Source organism: Phoxinus phoxinus (genome assembly GCF_949152265.1).
Source record: "Phoxinus phoxinus genome assembly, chromosome: 1".
Taxonomy (NCBI): Eukaryota; Metazoa; Chordata; class Actinopteri; order Cypriniformes; family Leuciscidae; genus Phoxinus; species Phoxinus phoxinus.
The window spans coordinates 27,765,939-27,771,938 of record NC_136876.1 but is presented as its reverse complement, the minus strand read 5'-3'; the positions used below and the strand labels follow the sequence as shown (position 1 = coordinate 27,771,938).

The following is a 6,000-nucleotide window of genomic DNA, read 5'->3' as shown; positions in this document are numbered from 1 at the left end:
CAGTGAGTTTCACAAAAACACCATGTCCTTCCTTTGTTTGTGTCTTTTCCTGACATTTACAGGATTCTGAATAAATCTAAATATGTCATGAGACCAGAATCACTGCACTGTGATTGGACAGAACATCTGGGATCTAATGTAGGTTCATACAAGTACTGTAAACTGAAGGGGAAAAAAAGAGCATTACAGTCTGAACTGAATAACTAAGTGAACTTACCATAAACGGTGAAAACATTTTTTTTATGACAATATTACAGGATTGTACAGGATTTTTCAATATGGTAGAACATTAAAATAATGTTTTTTAGAAGTACAAAGTATATGAATCACAATGAAAATTAGGCAAATGCTTAAGAAACTATTGGACCATTTTTGCAGTGATTATTATGTTTCTAGATTGTTGTGTTTGGCAACAGGTCTTCTAACCCTAATTGGTGGAGTGTGCAGCTTTTCATTACTTAAAGGGCACCTATTATGACATTTAAAATGTTCCTAATGTTGTTCTGGCAGTCCCCAACAACAGTTTTACGTGCATGCAATGTCAAAAAACACTTTTGTTTTTGTATAATATGCATTTATTTTTACCTGATTTGCTCACCGACTCCCAAATGATTCGTTCAACGACTCGTTTTTCCAAACCCCTCCTTTGCGCGACGCTAATCTGCGTTGATTGGTCAGATGACCCAGCAGTGTTTACAGAGATAATACTTATTGTTTAACACGGAGTGCAATGATGCTTTTATCAATTAAATTGTATTATAATAATGATTATAGTCCACTGCTTTAGTTTGTAGTAAAAAACGAAAAATAAGATAAAGAATTTAATGTTATGTTAGCGAGCATATCCCAGAGTTCATATTGTAAAAGCACAATCAGTCTTTGTTTGCGTTAGCCCGATGCATAAACATAACGTTTTTACAAAAAAAAAAAATGCAGTTACGTTACTACGAGGTATTACTCTATTCTTTAAGACAACTCCGAAAACAACGACAAACACTTCACATATCTCAATACAATTGTCATTGAAGACCTAGAAGCTAAACGGTGCTTACACAACAAACAACATAATTATTAAGCATGCTACATAAAACATAAAAGCAACAATTATTAATAACACTTACAGGTTGTGATACGGAGGAGGAAGCTGACACAAATACACTTGGAACTGAACCTTCCTTCAATATCGGCCGGCTCGCGAATCCAAGCTTGAGTGCATTTAAAGAGCAATCGTCTTCAAAATGGCGCGAGCAAAGCACAAGGCTCGGACTACACTTCTGTGGTATATTTATATGAATTGTAGCCACTTAGTCTTCAAATGCTCCTCCTTGGGCAGATGAAAAAGGTTGTCTTTTGAGCCGCACTTCAGAACACAGCGTCTCGTCGCCATGATGTTTCCCTGCTGGCCTTGGAGCGCAATAAGTGGGCGTATCGTATTCAAATAACTTGACAAGTTGACGTCATCTAGTCAGAGAAAAAGCTTCGGTCTTCTAACGATTCATAAAAATGACTCCGAGTCGACTCTTACTTTTGAAAGACAATAACTTTATATACGGTGCACTTTCATATTTCAAACTTTGCAGGATGTTTTTGTTCACTTAGATCTATGTTACACACTACATGAAAGGTACATTTCAAAATTCCATAATAGGTGCCCTTTAAACAACCAGATCCTAGATGGAAATAAATGTTGTGATGTTATTTCAATCAAGAGGTGCATACATTTTTGGCCAAGATCTTGTACTGACAATGCAAGAGCCCAGAACTCTGCAAAGTCTTCTTCAGCACATCCCAAAGACTGGATTTTAGGTCTGGACTCAGAGGTGCCAATTCATGTGTGAAAATGATTCCTCATTCTCCCTCCCAACCATTCTTTCACGATTTGAGCCTGATGAATCTTGACATTGTCATCCTGGAATATGGCCATGATGTGTCTTCCTACATGGCTGTTTAATAAATGAAAAGCTACACACTTAATCAATTAGGGTTAGAAGAACTGTTGCTAAACATATAACATGCAGTGCATATAACATAATCAGTGCAATAATGATCTAATCATAGACTGTATGTAAGTATTTGCCTATCAAAATCCAAAAAAAAATTTGGCTGGGCAAAAAATCAACAAGGCAATTTGTAAACTTTTATAGTATAATATTCTTAAATTAAATTAAAGTATATTGTTAGTTATATACTGTATTACATCATTGTTAATAATGCTATAAACATTAACTGAGTTTATCATAGCAATTTACAGTACAAAAAAAAAAAATAATAATAAAAAAAAAGCTGATTTTTTGCAGTAAAAAAACCCCTGAAGATAACACTTTGTTTAGGTTGATATATTTATTCAATTAAAAAACTTGTAAAACCATCACTGAAATAATGGCAACAAGTTTGTTTGTTTTTAAATTAAAACCAAAATGCATATGTGGGTCTTTTTTCTTCTTCGTTTATTCACAAGGTGTCTTGGATCATTTTAACCAACTGGTTTCAGATTTAGTACACTATGTTTATATAAAAAGACTTTTTTCAGTTTATTGTAATATCAGTAGCATACAGTGTAGGTAATGCAGCCCTATAATGCAACTCATGATAAGAGATGGATTAAGATGGATTTCACTAAATACGTGTAAAAGAAGCTCACTTTAAGCACACATTCGGATTGCAGCCTCCTCTTTTGGCTCATCGACAGGAAAAGCAGAAGCGAAAGGTCAGTCATCTGGATCAGGAAAGCACTGAAAAGCAAATGTCATAACATTTAGGGCTACGTGTGAGTGTTATTTGTGCTCAAACACATTTGTGTCTCTTATGCTCTGGTCTGTGTACATCTCTGCTCTTTACGTTGGGTTTCATAACGATCACTGTAAGCATGTAACTAATAAATACAGCAAAGAGTATCAGCGCATTTATTGATATATCCGTATCCATACATTTTCGAAACTCTGAGCTGTTCTGTAATCCCACACCTTCTACTTTGTTAATGTGTGTTATTGAATCAACCCGGCCTGTTCAGTATGAGTATCCAGAATGCACATGTAATCCATCTAATGACAGACTGACTAGGGATCAGGGATTCGGGGATCAGACACACTGAGTTAACTAATTACACACTATTTATCACCAGGGAGAAAGGATGCATTTATATTTACATTTCATTGAGCTTTTCAACGAATCTGACATTCATTTAATAGGCTACTTTACAAACTGTGGACAGAATCAAGCCTGATAAATGTTATAAATTCACTGATGTTCTTATGCACAAAAATGGAGCTGTAAAATGGTAAACGCCACGGATAAAGGCTATTATGGTCAGACTTGGATAGCAGCGTTTGGTCCAGCAATGCACCAGAAGGTAGGCAGACAACCAGACGTGTCTTCTGCATTTTGTCTCCAGACAGAAGTTTACCAAATCACTCGCATAAGTTTCTTTGACAGAGAGAGCCCTATGAAATGTTACCTAGCAACATGACACTTCAAGCTTTCTGTGAGCTAGCCATTTTTGGAACTCATCGCCATGGCAAAATAAACAGTGTGATCAGGTCTGACAGAAACTCAAACTAGCGCTAAATGTCATTCAACCATTATTATGCCGTCGCCAGCACAGTCAATGTTTTCTAAAAATTCCTAGTTTGTAAGTGAACCTTCACACATATTTTTATAACAACCACCAAATAGCTAAAACAGTTTTATTGTTTACCGGATACAATACACTAAAGTCATGAGTTTTACACTAATGCTAACAGAAAACAACTACTGTCAAACAACGGAAACTATAGATGTTCAGTGATACAATAGATCACCAAAAATTGTCGGCCACACCTCCAGCTCCTCATCTTCTCCAGGACCAGCCTCATGCCTGTGGGCAGAGCCTCAGGGTGGGTGAACGCTGCTCAGGCCACCCACAGTGTGCACACCCAGAGCTTGGCTACAGCGCCAGGGAGGCCATATGGGCTTAGGCTGGCACACGGCCCCTCAGCTGGGGAAGAGCCAGTCTGTCGGAGTGGATGACTTACCCGCTCTCCACTGGACCTCTGGAGAGAGGTGACCATATGGTGTGCCCCCCACCCCAAACAACAACCTCCCCCCAGCCTAAAAGTTTGAAATGGACTGAGAGTGTAATGAAAGATTGAACAAACAAACTTGCACTCTTTAAGTTGTCAAACGCAGGTGCGAGATCGAGAGGGAGACTGCTAGCAGCGCCATGAAGCCAATGGGGCACCAAAGCAATTACGTTTATTAAAGAGCATGGTGTATTATTGAGGTCAATCCATTTGCGCAAATGGGACTTTGGTTACCATAGCAGAAAAAATAAAAAATTCTGGTTCAATATGTGGAAGTGGTATTAATATACATTTCTATGCACAATAATGATATAATCGAGGTGGGTATATGAAATTGCCTTCATGATATATGCATGCACATAATGTCTACAAAAATGAAGTTGAATAGTTGGGTAAAACTTTACAATACAGGTGCACTAATATGCATTAATTCAGATAATTAATGAGATAATGTGACTCATGAAGAACCAAACCATTCATCAATGATTACTGCATCAGCAACTAAGTCCATTTGATTAATATATTAAGTAATATATGAATTGCTATTAATTAAATGTGTCATTATTAATTGATTAAAGGTGCAATGGGAAATGCTAACTTTAGCCTGCTAGCATTGAAAGCATATGGTCCCACCCTCCCTGCAAATCACTGTCCAAAGCCACGCCTCCTACAAAACACATGAATGCGCACAGACCAGAAGCGAGACGACCAGACAATGTTATTGGATTATGTGTCATTCACCGAAAACTTTACAGTATAGTGAGGGGAGAAACAGAAGCGCTTGCTTGCATAAGTATGTGATTGTGAAATGACTCCAGTTCAGAAGTTGTCCTGTTGACAAAGGAAAGAATGCACTGTATTTTTAGCTTTATTAATATGCGATTTCATGACATAGTGGCAACACAGTCGAATCACTGAATTATCTGCATAGGCCAAGGTCAGCGGTACATAGAACTGTACCATCAAACCTGAAATGTATACCTTTGCATACATGAAACGCGCTAATGACGTATGAAGTCTTACTCACAAGGCTGCACAGTGCTATGCAAACACACGTTGACTGACAGGGAACACATGGGGCCCTATTTTAACGATCTGAAACGCAAGTGTCAAAGCGCAAAGCGCAAGTAACTTTGTGGGCGGATCCCGGCGCTGTTGCTATTTTCCCGGCGGGATAAATGACTCTTGCGCCTGGCGCAAATCTAAAAGGGGTTGGTCTGAAGTAGCTTCATTATTCATAGGTGTGGTTTGGGCGTAACGTGAAATAAACCAATCAGAGCGTCCTCTCACATTCCCTTTAAGAGCAGGCGCGCTTGTTCCATGGCGGATCGCTATTATAACGGCGGATTTGCCAGCGCACGCCAGAAGCAGTTCACAGCCGATGAGAGCGACGTTCTCGTCAGGGCCGTAAAACACAGAGAAGTGACATTGGGGATGATGGGAGAAACCCACCCAAATTAGCTTCGGTTAAACAGGCGTATAATTTGGGTAAATGTGTAGCCTAATGTAGATTTTTTTTTTTTAATCTAGATATATCTTTTTCACATCTTCACGGACACAACAATGATTTCCCTCGTGTGTTAATATTTTTCCTTGTAATAATGTATGATTTGCACAAATGAAAACTGCTGCGTCTGTTTATATTAGAGAATCAAAGTGTATGCGCGTTAACACACTACATTATGGCCAAGCACGCGCCCTTAAAATACCATATCACTAACGCGCAATGCGCCACTGTCTTTAGACTGTTTTTTTTCCTGGTCAGTGGCGCAATTGCTTTCTAAACCTGGAAAATAGCACCAGGGGAGTTTTGCACCGGAACACGCCTCCTCTTTGCGCTGAACCGCCCCCGCGAGCGCAAGTTCATTCCCTAATTTACCGACGTGCGTCTGTGGAGGGAAAAGTCCGCTGTGCGCGGGTGCAAAATAGGAATGATACATGC

General features: G+C 38.9%; 1 long non-coding RNA gene across 1 annotated transcript in view; it reads right to left on the bottom strand.

Moving 5' to 3' along the window:
• Positions 1-2,328: 2,328 nt before the first annotated feature.
• The window catches only part of LOC306994877, a 67,938-nt gene continuing 64,266 nt past the window's right edge, over positions 2,329-6,000 (bottom strand). The window contains exon 4 of the long non-coding RNA XR_013796754.1: positions 2,329-2,732. This is a non-coding gene — a long non-coding RNA (uncharacterized lncRNA). The remainder of the gene's footprint in view (positions 2,733-6,000) is intronic.